We start from the raw sequence: 24,979 nt of genomic DNA, 5'->3' as shown, positions 1-24,979 counted from the left end.
AAAAATATTCATATCTTACAAAGGACTTTTATCCATAATTTATAAAACTTTCATAATGGGAAAAGGATTTCAATAGCAAACCGTGTTCAAAAAAGAAGATATATGAATAGCAATTAAGCAAATGAAGAGATGCTCACATAATTAGTCACCAGGGAAATGCAAATTTAAACCATAACATGATACCGTTCTATAGACATTAGAATGACTAAAATTAAAAAGCATGAAAATACCACATGTTGACAAGGATGTGGAATAATTGGTCCCTCTTATATCTCTATAAAATGGTATGATATTTTGGAAAAGTTTGGCACTTTTTAAAAACATTAATTATACACCTGCCGTAGGACCTGGTCATTACACTCCTGGTTATTTGTCCCAAATAGACAAAAGTTATATGTCTATGTAATGATGTGGACACAGGTGTTTATAGAAGTTTTTCCATAGTATAGAAAACCTAGCAAAAATCCAAATGTCAATAAGTAAGTAGAGAAACAAAATGTTGAATATTTGTGAAAAGGAACAAATATTTGTGAAAATATTTGTGAAAAGGAATGACTGATAAATTCATCAATGTAGTTAAATCTAAAAGTTATGCCAAGTGACAGAAATCAAACACAAAAGAATACATACTCATTTACAGAAATGCTTATAAAAGTCTAGTTTATAGGGATAAAATATAAATCAGTGGTTCCCTGGGGTTAGGAACAGGGGACAAATGGACTGCAAAGGAGTTTGTGGCAATCAGCCTCCAAGATGGCCTATGAAAATTCCTACTTCAGGTATTCACAGTCTTGTGGAATCCCCTTCCACAATTACCTGGTTTGGTCTAGGACATGGCCAAATGATGGTGTGTCATTTTCCAGATTAGAATATGAAAGGCAACAACTTCTGTCTTGGCCTTCATCTGGGTCTCTCTCTGATCACTCACTCTAGGGAGAGTCAACTGCCACATCATAAGTAAATTCAGTCAACCTACGGAGAGGGCCACATGGCAAGGATCTGAACACATTCACCAACAGCCATGTGGGGAGCCACCTTGGGCACAGTTCACCCAACATCAGTCAGCTTTCAGATGACTGCCACCAGGGCCACATTTTGATAGCAACTTCATAAGAGATTTTGGAACCTACTATCCGGCTGAGGTGTTCCTACATTCCTAACCCAAAGTGAGTGTGAGATAAATATACGTTGTTTAAAGCTACCAAGCTTTGGGATAATTTGTTACACAGCAACAATGAGCTAATACAGATTTTGGTAACACAATTGGTATGTTACCATAATAAACACTTAAAATGTGAACATGGATTTGGAACATGGCAGTGGACACTGAAGCTAATACTAACAAACACTTAAAGAGCCTTGAACACAGTATTCATAAAATTTGGACTTTGAAGAGGTTATCAGTGAGGACTTCAAGAAAATTGAGGAGAATCTTATTAGATACTAGATGAAAAGAGATTATATAGTGGCAGAACGTTTAGAAAGATTGTTACCTAGAGTAATGTAGAAGATAGAAAATGTACCTAATTAACCAGGTGATCTAGCTTACTGCGGTTATACATCTACTAAAATCTAAGGGCAATTTCGTCCCTGCATTGATCTTTTACCTATATATTAATTTGAATTTATAGACCCCTTGAAACGCTTTGGGGATTCCTTGGGTTCCTCCCTCTCCAGATAAAACAACTGCTTCACTGACAACACATTCTATTTTTTTTTTTTAAGTCATGGTAGAGATGTTATAGAAAACCCACTGGAAGACTTCAAATTGCTAGTGTTTAAATATTAAACAAGTATCCCATAGAAAATATACTAAACTGATTTATTGGGGAAAAAACCCTCAATTAGTCTAGACATGATTTATTAAAAGGGAGAGGGAATTGGGGGCAAACAAAGGCATTAAATTTATTACTGTATTTTCTTGGTATATAAAGAAGCATGCAAAAACCCTACATAATAAAACAGAGTTGGAACTTAGCGAAAAAGATGAAAGAGGAAAATAAATTAATTCTCCTCCTGAACTCATTTATTTCAAATAAATGAAACTAAATAAATTAATTTTAAAAACTTGTAAACTCTAATATTGTCATGTTTATTTTGGTTCCCAGTGACTAGAGTTATTAACCTTGCTTAGAAAACCAGATGTTATACAATCATATTGTTGAACTAATATGTCACAGTGATTTGAGGAAAAATAAATCTTTCTCATGACATATATCATGTAGAATTCGAGTGGAATAATACTCAAATAAGCTTGTATCATTTTATTTCTAACTATGCAGAAATGAAAGGTCACTGAGGTTGAACTTTCAAATAACTGTATAACCATATCAGTTAATAATTTGAGAAAAGAAAAGGGTCAAGTCTTTATGAATTAAAATATACTTGGGTTTACTATCATCTGAACTTATAGTAGAATTGAGAGTTAAAACCATTCATGGATATTGTGGAAGGATAAATAACCCACCATTGTATTTGTCATGTGCTTTATATTTATTGAAGGAATCATATTCAAAATTACAGAGGTTTGATATTCCACCTACTCGACTTCATATCAAAGCAGATGCAGAGATGATTTCACACAGATAAACTTATGTTGACCACTCTTCTCCCAGGACTCTTAAAGTAAGAATGGTTGTATGTGGCTAGTCCTCTGCATAAATTTCCTTCTTTTGAATTCTCCAATAATGTCCTTGGAATTCTGCTCTCAGGCAAACGCTTTTGCTGAATAGGATTTCTCAACCTTGATATCACGGGCATTGGGGGGCGAATAATTTTTGGTTTTGAAGGACTGTCCTGTGCTTTATAGAATGTTGAGCAGCATCCCTGGCTGCTACCCACTAGACGCCAGGAGTACCCTGCCTTCCCACCATCTCCCCAGTTATTACAATCCAAAACAGCTCCAGAGTTTGCGTAATGTCCCCTGGGGTGCAAATTCACCCTCCTCCTTCGTTTGAGAACCATTGTTGTGAAGTAGAAAAGGGAGACATTAGGAAGTATGAGATATGTCTGTTTTCCTAATGATACACAAAATATTGTTTACTGAGGATTTTACAGTTAGACACCAAAGAGTTGGTTAGGACAGAATTTTAATAGCAGTATCAAGGAAACTTCTAGCATAGGAAAATATCAATATTTTCTTTTGTACCCTTTTTGTTATGAGGACTGGAAATAAGATGGGAAGGTCCTGCTGAGCCTGGATAGTTGGGACAGTTCAAATTCTGAACTTTTGGAAACTATCTGAATTTAGATTGGGCCATGACTTGGACTGAATTACATGACAAGGAACTAATTATTTAAAGACATTAAAATTATTCAGTGATTTTCTTTGCTAATCATCAGGTTTACTCCTATTGCCTTGTAAGTTACTGAGCTATTCCCCAAAGTGATCCATGACACACATGTCATGTGTTTCCAATTAACTATACTGGCTGTACGCTCTTTGATGGCAGGAAATCTCTTCTGTCTGTGAACAACATGCTATTACCATGTTTTCCCTAAAATAAGACCTAGCCGGACCATCAGCTCTAATGCGTCTTTTGGAGCAAAAATTAATATCAGACCCGATATTATATTATATTAATTATATTATATTATATTATATCATATTATATTATATTAATTTTATATTAAAGACTCATATATAAAGTCTTATATTATGGTAAAATAAGACCAGGTCTTATATTAATTTTTGCTCCAAAAGACACATTAGAGCTGATGGTCCGGCTAGGTCTTATTTTCAGGGAAACATAGTAGGACCGCCAGGACCTTTCTTCTTTGCTGCCCCAATGTCAATGTCAGATACTAATCAATAATGGCACTCTTTTCCATGCATCCCTTCTCAACCTCAGAATCCTCACCACTCTAAGAAATTTCTGTGAATTTTATTATAATTCACTTATAAAATGAAAACTCTGTCATTTCTGGTCCAAAAGATAATGAGAGACAACTAACATTTGTACTGTTCTTTAAAAATAGCAAATCTTTTTAAAACTTTTTTTTCAATTTGAATCTCAAAACAGCTTTGTGATGTATAAAAAGAAACTTGTATTATATTAGTATGAGTGAAGTTAAGGAAGGTTGTTCAAGTTCTGTTGACTGGTAAGTTGCAAAAACAGTCCAAGCTCCCTTTATTATATAAAAGAACTTCCCTACCCCCACCCTTAAATAAGATCCAATTAATGCGGAATGAAACTATGACGTTCTTTGCATATTTCCTTTATGGTATTAACAACAGTCTTAATTATTTTACAAATTTGTTCACTGATTGAATGTTCGTCTCCAAACAGCCCTAAGTACAGCCCTTGTCAAAATGAATGATATTTATAAAATTTGACCTATAACAAAGATGTTCACATAGATTTCAATGAACCAAAACTACAGAATCTTTCTAACCTCCAAGCCATTTGTATCTAGCAGGAATCTTAACTGGAAACCAGGCCGTTTTTATCTCAAGATGCTTAATTTTCTTGAGCTGAACAAACTGCTGACCTAGAGCTCTGGGTAGACAGGACAGCCTGGGGTCTAACTGGATGAGGGTCACAGGAAGGAGAACAAACAGCAAGCACACTCAGCCAAGAACAATGTCTCAGAGACAGAGAAGAGACAGGATTCTGATATAACTCCCTTGAGTTACTGTGCAATCTGCCACAGTCCACGGGGATTTGGGGCTAAATCCTTCAGAGAGACTAACTACCAGCAAAAACTGAAAGAGCCAATAAGTTAAAAACGGCACACCATTATGACATGAAAAATAAACCCAATAAAGAAAGAAAACTCTATGAGATGCGAAGAGCCCCCACAGCTCTGCCTGGGAGCTTAGGTGACAGAGCAAAACCCCAAGGACAAGGACGAGGATTTCCCCCACCCTCTGTGGAGAAGGTTGCATGCTTTGGCCCACACTGGGCATTAGAGGACGTGGCAGTGACGCATCAGACATGGAGAACTGTGACTTGGCAGAGGTCAGGCTGTGCCTGCGGTGCTGGCAATAAATGACTTGGTGGCAGCAGTGACAGAAGTTGGCAGCTTCAGCACAGGCAGAAAGAGCTGCAGATTGGCTTGGAGGCCAATGCCATTGAGGATCCACAGCAAGTTAGAAGGGAAATAGCTCATGCCACAGGGCAGCCGAAAGAGTGTTCACATGTCTGAGCAACACGCCCGAAAGACTTCACTTTTCTCAAAAAGATGTGGCTTTGGAAACCTAGACTGGGAACAGCTAAATTGATTTAATTTTTCTACTAAGTTTTATTTTTTTTAACACAGCACCCTAAGAGAACGCATGCAACTGACTGACTATTTTGACTGAATTGGAAAAAGAAACCTAATAAAAATCGTATTAAAGATGAATAAAGCTAACAGTTTCATTTAACTGACCCTTCCCCTAGTCAAAATGGTCATTGTGGTGATACGTCCTTTCTTCAGCTTTAGGCTGAAGAAAAATAATAGAACTTGATTGATTTCCATTTACTAATTCACATTATGCATCGAGAAACTATCTGCCCCTTGTAGGTTTGGTGAGTAGAATGATGACAAGACAGAAATTATGCCTGTTCTCATAAACAGGCTAAATCAACAAAGCCTCCCTGGTCTCTTTCCAGAGTGCAGACCTCTCTCCCCATCCAGGTAGTCCTGCTTCTACGTGGGAACACTGGTTGCCTAGCTGGCCCCCGCCGGGCTCCCAAAGATGGTCCACTAGGTGGTTCAGGTGACAGACTATGGAGTTACTGAGCAGAAAGACATGTAGGCTTTAGGTGAAGTTGAGAATCTGCCTCTGAGGCAGTGGGGAGCCAAGTAAACAAATAAACAAATTAGTTAATTTCAGGTAAGGATAAGTACAAAGCAAAAATAAATTTGGATGGAATGTTAGTGACTGGGAGCTGAAGTATCTAGTTTGCATTGGGTTTGGGGGCAGGATGTTTGAATTGAACCTAAATAATGCAACAGAGCCAGTCAAACAAAAATCTGGGGGAGATTTATTCTGAGAAGGAGTGCCAAGTGCAAAGGCTGCAAGATGGGACAAGACTGCCAGGCTCAAAGAAGACCATGGATGGGATTTTGTGAGACAGAGAATGGAACGAGATCAGGTTATAAAGAGAGTCAGGGGCATGTTATATGAGACTTTAGAGGTAATAATAGAAAGTATAGATTTCATTGTGAGTGTGATGGGAAGCCATCAAAGGATTTGAAGCAGGGGAGTGATGTGATTTTATTAGCTACTCTGTGGGGACTGGATCTACAAAGAAATGTACAGTATTTACCTTAAAAAAAAAAAAACTAGTATATCTCTAGAGTCTAACACTGAGGACTGTATAATTCATATTATTTTTTGTGAAAATTATTACATTTTCATTAATGTCAAAAGTTTAATTAGAATAGTATATAGTAATATTGAGAAAAAGAAAATTACTGTTATAACTATAATTTATGATTTCAACATTAGTCTCATTTATAATACAATTATGATGCTATAAAATCCAATTGTAAGAGAATATTTATAATAATCATAAAAGTAATTATGCCATTTATTTTTAAGATCACTAAGACTATTGCTTTTTTAATTGAATATATGTGCAAAATCAGACATTTATCACTTTATGACCAATTATTGACAAGAGAAAGCCAATATCGCCTTCAATAAATCTATGCATTTGTGATAAATCCAAGTGAACGCAATTAAGTTTGCAATAATGTTTTTTATAAAATATGAGTTTCTCTATATTTTAAACACTTGAATAATTTGATCCATCAATTGTTGATTACTCACACTTATTTTTCCAATGTGAAATAAATAGACCAATAGGTACTAGGTTAGAAAATTCTAGTTTTAATATTTTTTCTACAAATGTAGACACTTGAATAACCATTTATAATACACAGAATATTTCAGTTCCATTCCCTATCCTAATAGAACCAATAATAGTTCTTTGTTCATAGTTGTAATTCAATAAATTTCTGTGTTTATTATTTTAAATAAAATTATATTTTATTTTTCCTTTTTGTAGACAGACCGAAGACACATAATTTTTTCTTCTTTAGGTGACAGTACAAACTCAGGAGAGTCACTTCCATAAGAGTAATATACTAGAATCCTAAAAAATCATTTATTAAAAGGCAAGTATTGCTTCCTATTATCTTTCAAATATGGGAAAACTTTGTAAGTTTGCCAGTGTTTCTTAGAATTGCCTTCATATTTGAATAATAGTTCATTGGGATACCTTGGGGCAAAAATAATACATGATGAAAGCAAGGGAGTCATATATTTTAATGTAACTATTTTACGTATTTTAAAGTGAAATTCATATGATCTATAAGCCATTTAAATCAACTTCCTGCCTTCATGCATGAGTAACTATTTTTAAAATCGAACTTGAGTGTTTGTCATATCAAAGTATTATTTAATGACAATAAGTCACAAGGAGAGAGATACAGGAACTAAGAAAAAAAGATGTATTTTATTGTTTAGTATTTCAAACACAAAGAATCCATTTTATAGATAAGAGAAAAAAATATTCCAATGGCTAAAATACAAGTTGAGAAGCCCAGGTTGATTTAGTCCTAAAACTTTATTGTACTTCCTGAAGCATAATTGTGCCCTTTTGCCAATTACATACATACCTATTAAAATAAATCCTCAGCTATATTTAAATAACATTTATATTTTGGTTTATATTTAAAATGTTTTTATTACACGTGTTACACACTGAAGTTGTACATCATATAGGCTAGAAATATGGGAAATGTACTATTTAATAAGCAAACATAGTTTCTCAATAGGCCTCTACCTATAAAATCAGGTTATATAAAACTGTGGTATTCAGACATTATTTATGTTCAGTAAAAAATAGAAAAAAAAATTTTAGTGTAGTTTGCTAATGTAATTGTATAAGGCATTGAAAAATGAATCAATTCATTAAAATATGCATCATGTGAATGGTACAATCCATTTAGTATTTTCAGTAAATCCTCCAGAGAGAGATGGAAAGATATGTATATCCAAACTAGGGAAAACTATTAAGATCCATATACTTATTCAATTCACATTCAGATCCATTCAAATCACTTCCAACTTGTTTTTTTATGCTAATTTCCTTCAAGAATCCTCTGCTCCAGTGCAATTACATGCTTTGAATTCTTTTTTTTTAATCTGCCCCTATATATATACTTCCATGAACAGACTCTGCTCATCCCTTATTTGCCTACCTAAATCCTGCCAACCCTTTCGATACGCGTCACACATGTCACTGCCCTAACCATGATGCATTTATTTCCTCATAAACTCTTTCTCCTCTGTAATTCGACAGCATTCAAAATCATGTTGGTACTTACATGTGTTTTGACTACTTAGTATATTTTAATATTACAAAACGAAAGCAATTATATAACTATAATTTTATACACACATAAATATAATTCTATTTTTCTATATTTTCTTTACTAAATATGTCTTTAAATATAGATATATACAAATTTCTTAGTCCCTCTCTATATGTTTTACGTATTATTTATATTTCTACATATTATCTTAATTTCACTGAATATATGAATTCTTGTTTGTTTTGTTCACCAACATATCCCCAGGGAATAAAGTGCCAGACACAAATGTGGGTTTCAAGTAACATTTGTTGGACCTCTACTTTGCAGCTATGTTATGCCAAAAGACATAACATAATGAAATGAAATCTTAGTCGATTCTAAACAAACCCAGGAATCTGAGGTTTAAACTTGCTAATTCAGGATTCCCAGCAATTTTCTCCTTTTAAAAAAAAATTAATTTCAGGTGTACAAAATAGCATAGCGATTAGACATTTATATACCTCACAAAGTAATAACCCCAATAAGTCTATTACCCATCTGACACTGTACGTAGTTATTACAATATTATCGACTATATTCCCTATGCTGTACTACATATTCCCTTGACTATTATTTTAAATTATAGCCGACATTCAATATTATTTTATATTAGTTTCAGGTGTACAGTGTAGTAGTTAAACATTTATATAATTTATGAAGTGATCCTCCTGATAATTATAGTACCCATTGGATATTATACATAGTTTTTACAATATTATTGACTCTATTCCCTATGCTGTACTTTACCTCCCTGGGACTCTTTTGTAACTACCAATTTGTATTCCTTAATCCCTTCACCTTTCTCACCCAATTTTCTCATTCTTTTTCCTCAGGTTGTAGGAATCTATGCAGTATAGGGAAAGTGGTATGTGAGGGGGTCGTTTGTTTATAATTCATTGCTTTGTGCATCATCATACTTTCATGATTATCATTAACTGGATCTGTCAAGATGTTTGGTCTCCAAAATCCTGGGAGGTGGTCTACAGAGTCGGCGGGGGCATTGTGCAACTACTCATCCGTACTCAAGGACTGTTTGAATTTCCCATCCTTCTCAGTCACACAATGGCCTATCTTGGGGGAATTAAAAAAAAAAAAATGCCTGTGCCTTCCAATTCTAAGGCTTCCTAGCAATTTTTTTATGAAGACTCAGCTACGTGATCTGCCTACCTAAACTGTGTCAGTAGCTAAGAACTGCATCTACTCTCTACTGCAACTTCTCACTTTCTATCTTTTTGTTAAAGTTGCCATCTCTCTCTTCAGTCTCTGAATCACTTCCTGCCCTCTACTGTCTCTTACCTGTAGTTTCAGAGCTAGTCCCTAAAGAGGAGGATGAAAATGAATAGCTTCCATGTTGGTATTGTGCGTCATACATTAAGTAGGCTTTCCTACATCCAGAGCCCAGCTGCAAACATACTTCAACTGTAGTTGCAGGAAATGAAGTGCTGGCGTGAATGTAAGGGTCTGCAAAAGACAGTTTTTTCCTTCACTGAATTTTTCTTAATTGGTAACTCACTATCATCCCGAAGTTATTTCCTCAACATAAAGGCCTGCCACTGTTGCTTATTTATAAAAGTATAGCTAGAACAAAATATTATTTCCAATGCTTGGAAAGAATAATAAACAAAGAAATAACTGAGATCTCAGCCTGGCTAGCCACCTGCCAATTCAACCACAGATGGTGCTGAGGAAATCACATGCCCTGGACTTTGGATCCAGACCTGAAACACCACTCATTTGTCTCTGTCATTCCCATCAGGCCTGGGATCTCAGGCTCTGTTGTTAAACCCAGAGAAATCTTATAATACCGATCACAAAACTTCTCATGTTCTGCTTTTATTCATTCCATAATCCCATCTTAGCAAACTCGTCTCCTTGTATAATACAAGACTACAGGCTAGTGGTTGGAAGAGAATCTATGCTTCTAACTTCTAAGCCAAATAGCCTTCACCGAAAGCCAATATCCCCTGTTTTCTGGAGGTTCCTCTGCTCCATGAATTCGTCCTGCGCCATGCAGTTCCATCACATTACCTAGGCCTTAATTTTAAGGACACATATTGTGAAATCCCAATAGGAGCCTATCAGGCTCCTGACTATTAAATTGCCACCTGACTTTTTCTTTATTGCTGTGATTCCTTTGCCCACAGTATGTAAGCCCCATCAGAATTAAAAGAGATATGCTGTATCTCCTCAGATATGATGTCCCTCTCCAGCAGCAGTCTAGAAAACTCTACGAGCTCTTGAGTCACAATGGTTTCTTCCTTGTTGTGGCTTTGTACTATGCCCACTAGCTAGGTTGAAACTACGTTTCCCAGAATCCCTTTCTTCCTACGGTTCTTAGCTAGGATTGGCCCAATGATATTTTTGCATGAGTTTTGGAAGGAAGAAGTAAAGCACCAGAGGTGTTTATTCTCTGAGGATTGATAGTGTCAGGCGATGCTGCCACTCACTTCCATCATGTTGGACCTCACAGCCCACCTTGTTGGCACAAAGCAGCACCTGATTGGCAGCTCTTTCAGCTCCAGTCAGATCTTTTTCAGCTTCTCCGATTCCTAAGCCAGGTGTGCATGTAGGACCATAATGAAAGTTGCCTGTTTTCCTGCCAGTCAAGCTCATCACTACAGTGGGAGGCTTGGTGATATTAAGAGGTCAACATGGATTCTAGCTGACATACAGGTTCCGGTTTGTCTTGGCTCTCCCCTGCTTCACATCCATCTTTTCTTTCCAACTACCTGCCTTGTGGACTTCAGCTCAGCTCCAGAAACAGAAACATGTAAAGTGTCTAACCAACCATGACTGTGTAAGGTCAAATCCCTATAATAAACCCCTTACTCTATACCCTACCTACAGGTTCTGCTTCTCTGATCAAACCCTGAGAAACACACTCCTCGCCTCCCTTTTTTGACAAATTCCTAGCATGCCTGCTATCTCTCTACCTGTAGGTATAAAAACAACTGAAAAAGAAGGTTTGGTACATAGTTTGTATGCACCAATAAGCACTCATCTTTTTTATTAAATTGATCTAAAAGATCTGAAAATGGTATACACATTAATATTCTACACAATCATAAAACTGTTGATAAATGTGGTCAAGAAAGAACAGAAGGGTGAAGGGACATTTGAGTGGACTTTTGGTGTATGAGTAAAACATGGTTGTTGAAGAGAATCCCTCCAATAACATACATGCTTAGAGAAAAGATAGTCTTGGGTCGCATTATAACCATGTCATCAGCGAGGCTTACAGTAGAGTGTTTCTCAAATTTTACACATCCACTGGACATTTAATGGGCAAACAAAACGACAAATTTAGGAGCACAAATCTCTATCTTATAAATAATAAAAATAAAATGTATTGAAAATTAACAATAGTCACCAGTAATGGTATAACAAAAGTGGTCTCACATAAATGAGTAGGATAAAATTGTGTTACATCACTCATCATGATTCCTAGATTCAATTTACTGGCAATTAGCTGTAGGTGAATGTCCATACCTGATGGGTTTTCTTGTTTATATTTCTTCTATTAAATGAGAAAACCCTAATTTACGATGATGCAGCATAAACTTTTGGTGGCTCCATTGTAGTTTTGGGTATTATGATTAAAACAAACAAACAAAAGCCTGAAAATAACACAGTGATTTCTCACTGAAGAAAACTTATGCTACATACAGAGGCTAATTTGATGAGAATATTACAATTAGGAAGGATTTGGCCTAGAAAGAATTTTTTCATGTTCTGTTGTATGTAATTCAAATATGATTTTTAAATATGTGCAATAAAGTTTCTGAAGAATAAAGAAAATGATTGAGAGGAACCAAACCCCAATCACACACTTATTTTCTTTGCTCTTCAGAAACTTTATTACACATATTTTAAAAGATAGTACAGTATACAAATGGGTTATAATACAGTCTTAAGCACTTTAAAATCATGTTATATTTAATAATACACATTCTAATAGTTTTGCTGTGAAGAAGTAAAAAATTGTTCATGATTTTGAATATATGATATCACTGGGAACCGCCAGTTTGTCAGTTGATGATATTATCATGCTATTTTAAAATATATATTCAGCTCAAAAATTATGAGAATAGTTTTCCTTCAAAGCCAGTAAATGTTAATCGCTGTACCTTTTTTCACCCAGTAGTCTAAAAAGGATATATAACCAGTGTCCATGAGTTGATAATATTTGCTATTTTCATCCATACTCAACAAAAAGTCACAGGCATATTGTTTGCTATCCGTTCTCAGATCTAAGGTCCTGGGTAGAGTTGCATACAGATGCAAACACTTACATTTTGAAAAGGACATCCTGCTTTAGAATTTACAACTAAGGATGCTCCACAAGTTCCAACCCCTGCTCTGATGTTGATGAGCCTTTTCCAGTCTATACCACAGCTCATAAATTAATAACTTAACCAAATAACAAAAATTATCATGCATCTTGGTTTCCAGTGGTATCGACATCAATAAAGTATTCAACATTTCTCCTTCACACACGTGCATGCATGCAAAATTGAGTCATATTCTGCTTAACAGTAACTTCACTAAACTATATAAAATGAAATGTTTCTCATCCCATCCTCAGTTGATATTATTGTTCCTCGTTGAATGCCATTCATGTTATGAAACATCCAAAAGTGACATTTGATAGAGGATTTTTGCTAATAGCCAGATTCCTGCTTCTTTTCTAAGAATGTTGGTCCTGAACTGCTGGTTTAATTAACTTCTCATCAACCTGCAACATATATTTATTTGCTTTTAAAATAATACTTTATATTTTGTCTAAATTTCATTATTTTTCTACCCACCCTAATAGTGCATGGATATTATTTAGTGATAAAATTGAATAATTCTCTATGATAAACCTCACTTTGCATACATAGTAGAAAATAACTCACATGAGTTATCAGAGTCACATACAGAAAATGACAGATTTTTAATGGATTTTCAGTTTCATAAAGAAATTATATTTGACACTATGAGTGAATAACTGTTGGCTTCCGGCCCAATACAATCTAATACTTAGATGTGCATTCATTTTCACCATTTCTTTTTCAAGTACATATGTGACAGAATCACCATATAGCTACTTATGCCAGTGTCAGAGGATAATTGTCCATGGGTGTCTCAAATTTCTACATGCCTTCTGAACAAAGGTATTGACAGGTTTTGCTCTGGACTACCTATTCATAGATGTCTGTGTAGGGCCTCAATTCTAGCTAACAGAGGGATTCCTTGGTACCTTTCAACTTCATGTGTCCTAGGGATGAAATGTCTGATATGGTTTCTACACTCAGTCTGCTGCCTAACTGGTTCTCTGGAACGTCTGGGACTGGCCTCTCACTCTGCCTCCACATGGCCTCTTCACATATCTGGCTTGAGCCTCTTCACAGCCTGGGCTTCTTCACAGTAGAGTGGTCTCTGGGTAGTCAGGCGTCTTAGTTGGTGGTAGTTTCCTTTTCCTCCTTCTGTCTACCTCAAGCAAACATCCCAAGAGGCCAGGGTAGAGAATGTTAAACTCTAATGACCTAACCCTGGACATCCTAGAACTCTCGAAGTCCACAGCTTCCCATTGGTCAAACAAGTGACAAGGCCAGTCCAATATACAGGAAAGGGAATTAGTCCTCATCTCTTAATGGGAGGAGAAGCAAAACACATGTAGCCATCTTTACTCACCCACACCCATATGCACATTTCTGAAAGTTGAAAAAAAAGACTTGTATATTCCTAAAACCCGAACAAAAATTATTTTATTGGTAGTAAAATATTTTTGATTTAGGTTTGGCATTCCAAAGCCTTCTTAAAAATATTTGTAACATCTACACATTTATTTCCATACACTTTATCCTTTGTTCCCTCAAGAAATTCTTAGACTTTATCAGTCAATTGAAACGCCTAATGCAACTTCCATATACGTAAACTGATGTTATAGAAATGGCTGTGCTATCTTTAACATTTTTCCAGAGGGAGTCCTAGAAAATAGCATTTCTGATATTCCTCATGCAAACTTTAAATGTAATAAGCCACATCGGTGCCAATAAAAACCAGCCATAGTGAAAAAACATTTGAAGAGAAAGCTGATAAAAGTGATAAAAATGCAAAGTTAAAGTTATCTTGCCAAATTTAATATTTTAGCAAAGCAGAATAAGACTAAAGGAAAAAATGCCTTAAAACTTCACTCTTGTAGAAGGCAAAGGACTTAAAAAAAATTAATGAGGAATAGGAATTAAAAAACTAAATTTAATGAAGGATGCAATGCAATAAATTAGAAATATCTTTCAAAACGCAAATGGAAAAATTTTGTTGAAACAATAAAGCTTACAAAAGGGAATATAAGAATGAAAATATAAAGTTACATTATATAAATAAAAACTACTAATTCATTTAAAGAGAATAATACAGAAATAACCCAAGACTTATTTATGACATACAGATTCTAGTCTCAGTTTGTTTTAATATACTATCAAAATGAACATGGACAAATCAAAAGCTCTTCAATCCTCTTTTATGGTTAAATTAAAATTTACATAAATGAATTTTCACATAAATGAATTTTTTTCCCTTTTTCAGACTTTCCTGCACTTTATTCTTCTTCTTATGCTGTTTGTATATGTGTGTTTATAAAATGTATATATATATATATATATATATAAAATGTAATATATATATATATATTTAAAATATACATATACCGTGTGTATATATATATATATATATATATATATCCATTTGTAATTGTTGTAATACAAAGCACACATGTATACGTATGCTTATATGCATACATACACACATTCACACATATATGCATAACATTCAAATATAATTAAGGTGCATAATAGATATAAATATAAAATACATGATTAGTTTATAGATACATAATTTATATAATACATAATTTATGTATTATACATAGTTTATAGGTACATAATTAGGTCAATTAGTTTATACATATAAAATATTTTTATGATAAAAATTACAGAGATTACAAATAAATATAAACTGAAAAATCAATCTGCCTCCTACCTGGTCATTTGTTTATAATTCCCAGAATAGACCAGATAATAGTTTCTTACATGTTTTCTCAGAAACATTCTGTTTGGGCACGCGCGTGCACGTGTGCGCACACACACACGCTAATAATATATTTTTAAATAAATGGAGGCACATTTTCTATACCACCACAAATAGACTTATTATATTCTTTCCTTGATTTATTTTTCATAATTTAATTATTTTCCTATAATGGTATTATTTTTATGAAATGCTGCTCTTATTCCTTTACCTAATTTTCCACTGAATTGTTTAACTTTTTCTTAATTATAAGAGTATTTCACATGTTGTATATGTGTAGTAAATGTGATGTTTTTCCATTTTTTATTTGTCTTTTGATTTTTTCATATTAGAAAAAATGTGTCGATATAGTTGTTTAAATTATTATGTACACAATTTAATCTTTTTCTATCTGAGAATCCAAATATCATGTTATACTTGCTCTGATTTGATACCTAAGACTCTCTATAGCTCTATTTTTAAAAATCACGACTTGCCATTTCTAAACTTAGAGGCCAGCTCTATAAAGTGACTTTTTTCTCAACTCACAGGAAGAAATGCAACACATGAAAAACCAAGAAACAAAGAAAATTCATTCTAAAGTTCTTCGGTGGTGACTAATAAGTGTGAGCATTGAGCATATTGTCTGACCTCTAAATCTCATGCTTCAGTTTATTTTAGTGGCTCTAACGGAAAAGTTATGTTTGCTCTGAACTTCATACTCTTATCTATGTTTAGAAACAGCTTCATATTTCAGTCAATAAATCAGTAAGTATACTACCAACTTGAAGATATGTCCAGCAGCATTCAAGATATGCAAATGGTGACAATAAAAATAAAAGACCTAGCTTTTATGTATTCAAAGTATATAAAGGGGGGCAGAATTCACATATTAAACAACTGGAGCATATTAATCAGGTGTCTCTAAGTTCAATTATAAATTTTAAGTGAAAAGATTTATCTATGAAGGTAAATATGGATGGGGAGAATATCTTAGAATTTGAATAGTACGTTAACATATTTGTATATTGTTGACAAGAATAAAATAAAAGTTTGGTAGTAAAGGAAATTAAAACAAAAGAATGAGAAAGCATATGGAAATTAACCTTCCTGGATTGGAGATTTTGTGCTGAAGAGTATAATGAGAATTAAAATAGAGGTTAGGAAGAGTCTTAATTTGGAAGAAAAGAAGAAACGATCCACAATATGCTTTACCGACATCGCATGGTAAATTTTAGCGAGATTAGGCTTGCCATTTAATGTGATATAAATTGGAGGGGGAGCTAGAAGAAGAGAAATCTGTTGTCGCAGTGTCATCTGTGCCTCAGATGTTAAATAGCTCTTGTAAATCGCTGATGGTAGAAATGGGGTGAGATAAAAAATCCTGAAATCACTTAAAACAAATTGGGAATGAGCTAAAGTCTAAAACCCAGCAGCGTGGCTTAATCTGCATACTGCATGTTGAGAAAAATGTTATAATAGAGAAAAGAATGCAATTTTAGGAAATAAACAATGAATTTATGTTTTAGTGTGGCAGAATATTGCTTTTTTCCCCCTGAATGCTCTTCTAGTTTGGATTTAAATAATAACATTTTTCAAATTGTTTTATGATAGTTGGATTATGGCTTAAACCACTATGCAAAATTTGTATTTGATTGGAATAGTGGGCTAACTTTCAACCACATCCCTTCTAGATTTAAACCAATTCTGTAAATTTCCTTAGATGATTAGAAATCAGAAGAATACATCTCACAGATTGGTACAAAAGCATTTTTAGACCATTGTTTCACCTGATTTAAGTCAGAAGACTCTTTTAGGCAATTTTTTTCACAAGTCTTTTATAAAGTTTGTTAAGTCTTTTCTTAAGGTATCTACTAAACAAAAAAACCTCTTCTTTTTTATTAATTATCTTGTGAAAAGAGTGAGAGAAATAAGAAGAAATGTACTAAATATTTGAATTCCTACATTCTAAGTATTGTTCATGAAAACAGGAGAAAAATTCTCTAGCAAGATTGTCTTTCTCTGAAAATCTTGTTCCCCAATGTTATTTTGTGGAAAAGTATGCTTGTTTGTTAATGGCCTTGAAGTCCATCTTAGACTTAGGCCTATTCTCATAATGCCTCTACTTTCTATCTATCCAAAATATTCTGCAATCATTTATTGCTAGGCATGGCTCGGGGGTATGAAGGAAACAAAAGTTACAACCCTAACTTTGAGGATCTATTAAATACTGAACCACTGTATCTTTTTATTATAATGGAATTTCAAAGTCACCTTCACTGCACATTCTGTTAAGTGTTCTCTTAATTGGTGGAAACATTCACCCTTGCAACGGAATAGTATTAATGCAGTGCTTTCTGTCAAAAGTTTTAAAAGAAAAAAATAAGTTTACATCGTTTTCACATCTATACTTTGTTTCACATTATATATATATATATATATATATATATATATATATATATATATATGGTGTCAACAATTCTAGAAAGACGAATTGTCCTGCTTTACTTGGGCATAAAAGAGTTTCTGAGACATGGGACTTACAGTTTTAAGATTTAGTTGGTCACCGTATAAGACTGGTCTACTTTATGGTGCTATTTCTGTGTGTTCCGATTAAGTGCTAGAGACACAGAATGCTGGTAACATGACTTTCCTGCTTTTATGCTTTACTTTTTAATTCATCCAAGAATCATGCTTCTCCTCAATGCACATTACAAATTTCTATCTATTAGCAGGATTTTTCTTCCTTAGGAATGTTATGGGAAAAAGATGGAAGCCCTTAACTCTTATACACATTGGAACGTAGATCAAGTTTATCTAGCATTTACTAGTCACACACATGAGGGGTGGAGACAAATCAACATAGTTTCCATTTTGCAGGCTTACCATACAGAATAAGCAAGAGTGATGGGTATTTTAAATGATAGCTAAAATCCCACACTGCGTTGTAAAGCATATGCCTGGATTTATTTGTTTTAAGTGTTAAAAGCCATCAATATAGAAGGGAAATACTTTTTATGAATAATTTTTGTTCATTATATCTAAATGTACTTGATCAAAACGCTGACATTAGAAAACTTATGGGATTCTCAACATGAATTATAATTAAGATCTTCCTAACAGGTTTAAACATGTAAATATCAGCAAAGAAAAAAAAAAGAAAGAAAAAAAAACTTCACCTGTACCAAATTTATCAATTCATGTATTAAGATTCTTTAATAACCCTTCAGGATTGTTCACCATTGTGATTATGATACAGTTAAAAACCGTTTGGAATGCTGTGCTAATATCTGGGAAAAAAAGGAAAATTTTATAAATTCCCATTCCAAGTGATTTATTAAAATTATATAAACTAGTAAAATCAGTATTCCCAATTCTATAGATATTTGTTGATTCAAAATACAATTAATATACATGTTTTTTCACAGTTGGTTTTAACTGAATTCAAACCTAATAAAGCATAAAAAGTACAAAATCTTGTACAGCTATATCTTGTATAATATATATGATCAAACACCATCATAATCTATCAAGTCCACCCCTATAAATTAATTACATCATACCATTTTCTTCTTCTAATACTTTTTTCTCCCAGACATTACCTGTCACTAAAAATTAAAGCCAAGGATGTTTTGCTTTGCATAAAGGTCTACCCTGTATGTCTCCCTCAGCTGCACTTTCTAAAAATTCTGCTCTGAAGTTTTTCTATGCACAGTCCACCTTGCAATCAGTAGATTTGGGTTTTCAATGTCCCGCATATATTAAGCAACTCCATTCTTCTCTGCTTATCTTAGCCAATATCAAGGTGTGACTCAAATCACTTTTTCCACAAATATTTCTATAACGATTTCATCTGAAGTTCTTTCTTCTTCCTCTGCATTCTAGTATTATGTAACACATATTATATAGTCAAATTACCTATACTTCTTAAGGACATCTATGCTATATCCTTTTTTGTTATCAGTAAAAGCATACAGTAGATATTCGATATATGTTGGTGAATTAATTAACTCACCTGGAAGCACAACTACATAGTGGTAATAAAAGATACTTATCTACAAGCAATCTGGCACAGTTGCTTTCATTTTTCAAAGTAGATGTATGATAATGAAAGTTTTTAATATGTTTCTGAAGATTTGGCAGAACAGAGATGACTTTTCTACCCACAATGTGGAGCAATTTAATTTGTTAAATGAAATTTCTATTTAGTCTCTGTATTCAATATAGAGATGATTTCTGGAGATGATACAGATTTTCATCTCATTAAAAATCATTTTACTATCTTTTAATATTATCGCTAAATATAAGTAAGGTTGGGTATATGAACAAAAGACTGCTTATTGAAGCATTCTGTGTAATTATAAAAAAGTAAAGCAGTCTTTATTTCCATCAATTGATGAAGTGATATGTAAATAATGGCATATTCACAGAATATTACTTATTAGTGAAGATTAATTAGGGTATATATCAACATATATTTTAATATTGTAATGTTGAGAGAAAAGCACATTATTAAATGATAGGTATGATATATATTAAACATAAAAGTAAAACAATACATTTCTTTTAGATATCTCTATAGAAATATCAAAGTTAAAAAGTATGAAATTGATTTGATTTTTAAGAGACAAAATGACATGGCATAATTGAGTAGGGAAAGGGATATTTATTTTTTTCTGTAATATTTTTATTTTATTTAAAGCAAAAACACAATTACTAATACTTATTAGTTTTGGAGAAAGTTTATACATGTTATTTTCTGAACATTTCAGCATATTTATATAATTCAAAATATAACATTTTACTCCTCAAAAAAAGTAAAGCTTAATCGTACATTGAGAAAATTCTCATTTACCTCAAACACCATCCCCTTATGTTTGTGTAACAGTGTTAAATTAGGTGATTTCTCAAAGGTCACATAAGGAGTAAAAGATAGACCCTGCATAATAAATCTGAAAGCTTGGCTCCTATTCCAATGCTTCTTTCATTAAATCAGGCTTAAATATTTGTAATGCACTTTATATTATCTGTATGTAATTTTGTCCTTATCACCTTCATTGGAAGCCTCGCAAATACAGAGTTGGTATAAAACTCCATAATAAAGAATATCTGGAGAGAAAAGAGGCAAGTGGTGTCATTGTCATTATAAATCGACAACAGAGTAAATGTAATAATTCATAAGATATATTGTAGCATTTTTTCTATAAAAGAGAATGACTGTCAGGTTAGAATGGTAAACAAACATTGCTGAGAAAAAAAAAATTAAAGCTGATGATGAGGTGCTAAGAGACCTCCTAGTTATAAATTAGCTCAAATATTTTGTGTGGGTCAGTACGACTATTGCTCCCTGGCAATATAGAGTATATATGCAATGGAATATTATGCAGCAATGAAAATGAAATCTTGCCATTTGGGTTAACATGGATGGATCTAGAGGATATTATGCTAAGTGAAAGGAGTCATGCAGAGAAAGACATATACCGTATAGTTTCTTTGATATGTGGAATCGAAAAACTAAACAAAGCAAACAAAACAGACTCATAGAAACAGAGATCAAAGGGATGGTTTACCAGAAAGGAGGAGTGGGAGATGGGTAAAAGGGGAATGTAGTCAATAATATCGTGATAAGTTTGCAGGTGACAGACGATTACTAGAATTAGTGGGGTGATCATATTGTAAGGTATCAAATATTGAATCACTATATTGTACACATAAAACTATATAACTAATATAAGATTGTATACCAACTATACTTAAGTTAAAAGAAGCTTTTATCATAAAATTTTTTAAAAAGTATTTGTAGGTGAGGTCTTGGAACTGATCTTAGGGATGTTAATGAGATATATATATACATATATATATATATATATATATATATATATATATATATATATATATATGGTACAGACATAATGATATAGTATGTAAAATATGCACACACATATATAAGCATGTAGTGTATATACACATATAAACACATACACATATATGTTTATGGGGGGGAAGAGAGAGAGAGAGAATGAGATTACAGAGGGGTGAAATAATAGCCAATATTAATTGATATTTTACATATATTTTTTTCATTTAGTCTGCTCAACAGAAAAACTAGCACATAATAGTTTAAATCACTCAAGTTCACACAACTTTTGAGCATTAGAGATGAGATTCAAGTCCAGGCAGCTGGACTTCAGAGCTCACGTTCTCCAGCAACCTCCCTTCCTATTTCCAAAAGGTCTATTTTGAAAAGTATTTAGATCAGTGATTTTGACATTGATCCCTGGCGAAGGCTGAATCGATGTCACATAGATGATCTGTGGGTTCTCAGAGTGTTAATTTATACGGTAGACTGAGCTTCTAAGGAAAGGTCTGCCTTGCCTTACAAATGCTGCACACACTATGAAAACTCCTTAGCCTGTATCCTCTAGGGAATCGAGTAGCCATCCTTCATCACAAGGCTTATGATGAACATTTTCTCTCCTACTGACCAAGGGTAGCATGCATTCATTTCCCAATTAACCACAAGCGTGACCTAGTAATTGTGATGCTGCCATAAATATCACCAGAAACCATGTCCCTCTCATGAGATGACTTTCCCAGAAGTCATTATTACAGTTAAGCAAAAACCCACAGACAACTGAATTTGTGGAGGTACATAAACTGGGGCTGGTACTATTTCCACAAGCCAGCCAGGGAAGTTTAAGCTCATGAAGGAAAACAAGAGTGTCAGATCATTCTATAGAAACCTAAGGCTGGAGCTTGAGAGCCGAGAAAGGAATTGTAATCTAGGAACTATGGGAAGAGGATGTCTGAACCTTTTATAAAACTGGTAGACTCAAAAGATTTTTTTAAGTGAAAGTGGCCTAGAAAAATTGCTAATTGGCTGAGGCAAACTAAGAAAGCCTGTGGAAGCAACAAAGGTTGTGAACAGAAAAAAATGCAAAACTCACGTATGAGTAATACAAATCCTAGACTAATGAAACTTTTATACTCCTTTCAGAGTTCCCTTAGAGGCAAACAGAAAATTACTCTGTAGGTCATTTCCACAACCCAGGATATAGACGTGACAATAAAGGAAAAGGAAAAAAGAGAAAATACAACCTGAACTTGAGTTCATATTCAAAATTACAGGTCACACAGGATGACGAACTACTATGAAGGAGAAGGCCAACAGATATAAGAAACAGATGATTAGAATCACTGTAAAAAAATATTTAAAATTGTATATAATGCTTAAAATAGCTAAACACATAAGAAAAGACATGAAAGTATTCTAGAAATTAAACAATATCATCACTGAAATTTTAAAACGTAAAGAGATTTCCGCTTTCCGCTCAGTGACATAAATTCTGAAAAGAATGTTTTTCCCACCCTTACAACAAGAAAAATGGACAAAAACTCCACAACTTAAATGCTTTCCCCGTAAATTGGAAACAAGACAAGACAATATAATACTGAAAGTCTTAGCGTAAGAAGGCAAGAATTAAAGGACACGGAAATAATGTCTCTCTTCACAAGCATGAACTGTCCTCGTATAAAACCCCAAAGAATCTTTGAAAAATTTCTAAAACTAATAAGTAAATTCAAAAGTCTCAAGATAAAAGGTTACTATACATAAAATCAATTGTATTTCTACATACTGGCAATAAACAATAGCTATTTGAAAAATAAAAACTTACCATTTTCAATAGAACCAAAAATATGAAATACTTTGGTATATATTTTGTGGAAATACATGTAGGTTTCTATACACTTATAATTATGAAAAATCTGACAATTAAGTTTGTGAACTTGTTGCAATGATGTTGCTAACTTTTTTTAATATCAGAGAGACTATTCATTATGAACTTGTACCAACTGGACACTTAACCCAGCTTACCATTTGGAAGTGCTGAAAAGGCTGCATGAAGAAGGTAGACGACCTGAACTTTTGCCAACAATTCATGGTTCTTGCATCACGACAATGCACCAGCTCACATGGCACTGTCTGTGAGGAGTTTTTAGACAGTAAACAAATAACTGCATTGGAACATCCTCCCTGCTCATCTGATGTGGCCCCCAATGACTTCTTTCTTTACCCAAAGGAAGGTAAAGGAAATTGAAAGGAAGAAATTTTGATAACATTCAGGACATCAAGAGTAATATAACGACTGCTCTAATGGCCTTTCCAGGAAAAGAGTTCCAAAATTGCTTTGAAAGGTGGACTAGGTGCTGGCATCAGTGCAAAGCTTCCCAAGGGGAGTACTTCAAAGGTGACCATAGTGATATTCAGCAATGAGGCATGTAGCACTTTTTCTAGGATGAGGTCTTGAACTTAATTGTCAGACTTCATATATATTTATTGACATAAATTTAAAAAAAAACAGAAATAAATTCAAAAATATGCAGTATTCATAGATTGGAAAACAGTATTGTTATGAATTTAATTATTCACTAGCCAAAACTATAAATTAAATGCAGTACCAATCAAAATACCAATGTGGTTCTTTCTTTTAAATATGTATCAACAAGCTCATTCTAAAATTTATTTGAAAAGACAAAGAAGTTAAAATAACCAAAATAGGTTTTTAGGAGAAGCAAAAATTAGCTGACTCACACTACTAGTTGTCAAAACTTTCTATAAAGCCACAATAATCAAGACAGCATGTTATTGGCTAAAGGACAGAAATATAGATGAATGGAACAGAATAGAGATCCCAGAAATAGACCCACACAAATATAATCTATTGATTTTCTTAACCACTTTATGGAGATATGATTGACATCAACCGATATTTTGAGAAAGCCACTTCAGTAGAGAAAGAATTGTCTTTTCAACAACTGGAATGTGAGCTATTGGATGTCCACATGCACAAAAGTATACCACAATGCATGCCTCCAACTTTATAAAGTTGGCCCCAAATGGATCACAGACCAAATGTAAAAAATAAAACTATAAAACTTATAGATGAAAACACAAGGGATAGTTGTGTACTCTTTGTGTAGGTCAAGGATATTTAGATACAACAAAAAGAGCATGACCCATAAAATTGGACTTCATAAAAATGAAAATGTTTTGCTCCATTAAAGAAAGTGGTATGATAATGAAAAGACAAGACACAGATTCGAAGAAACAATAAAAATAATACTTCTAAAAAGAGAAATGGAACTTTCGTCTACTCAAAACCTTCATGTAAATGTTTCTAACAGCGTTATCCATAATTGCCAAAATCTGGTAACAACAAGATGTCTTTCCCATGGGAATGGATAAACAACCTATGTGAAACATTGTTCACAATGTGCTATTAACTACAAAAAAATATATAAATAAATAAAATAAAGGAACAAATTATTGATTCATATAACATGAATGAATATTTTTTACAGCTGCAATTGTGTTTGCTTTATTTTTTATTTTATTAATTAAAGTTTTTTGGGGTGACACTTGTCAGGAAAGTTATACATATTTCAATTGTACAATTCTATAATACATCATCTATATGTCACATTATGTATTCACCACCCAGAGTCAGTTCTCCTTCCATCACCATATATCTTATCCCTTTTACCCTCATCTACTACCCCACTCCCCGCTTACCCT

Source organism: Rhinolophus ferrumequinum, chromosome 6 (genome assembly GCF_004115265.2).
Source record: "Rhinolophus ferrumequinum isolate MPI-CBG mRhiFer1 chromosome 6, mRhiFer1_v1.p, whole genome shotgun sequence".
In the NCBI taxonomy this organism is placed as follows: Eukaryota; Metazoa; Chordata; class Mammalia; order Chiroptera; family Rhinolophidae; genus Rhinolophus; species Rhinolophus ferrumequinum.
The sequence above is the reverse complement of the archived record's forward strand: the minus strand, read 5'-3'. Positions refer to the sequence as shown.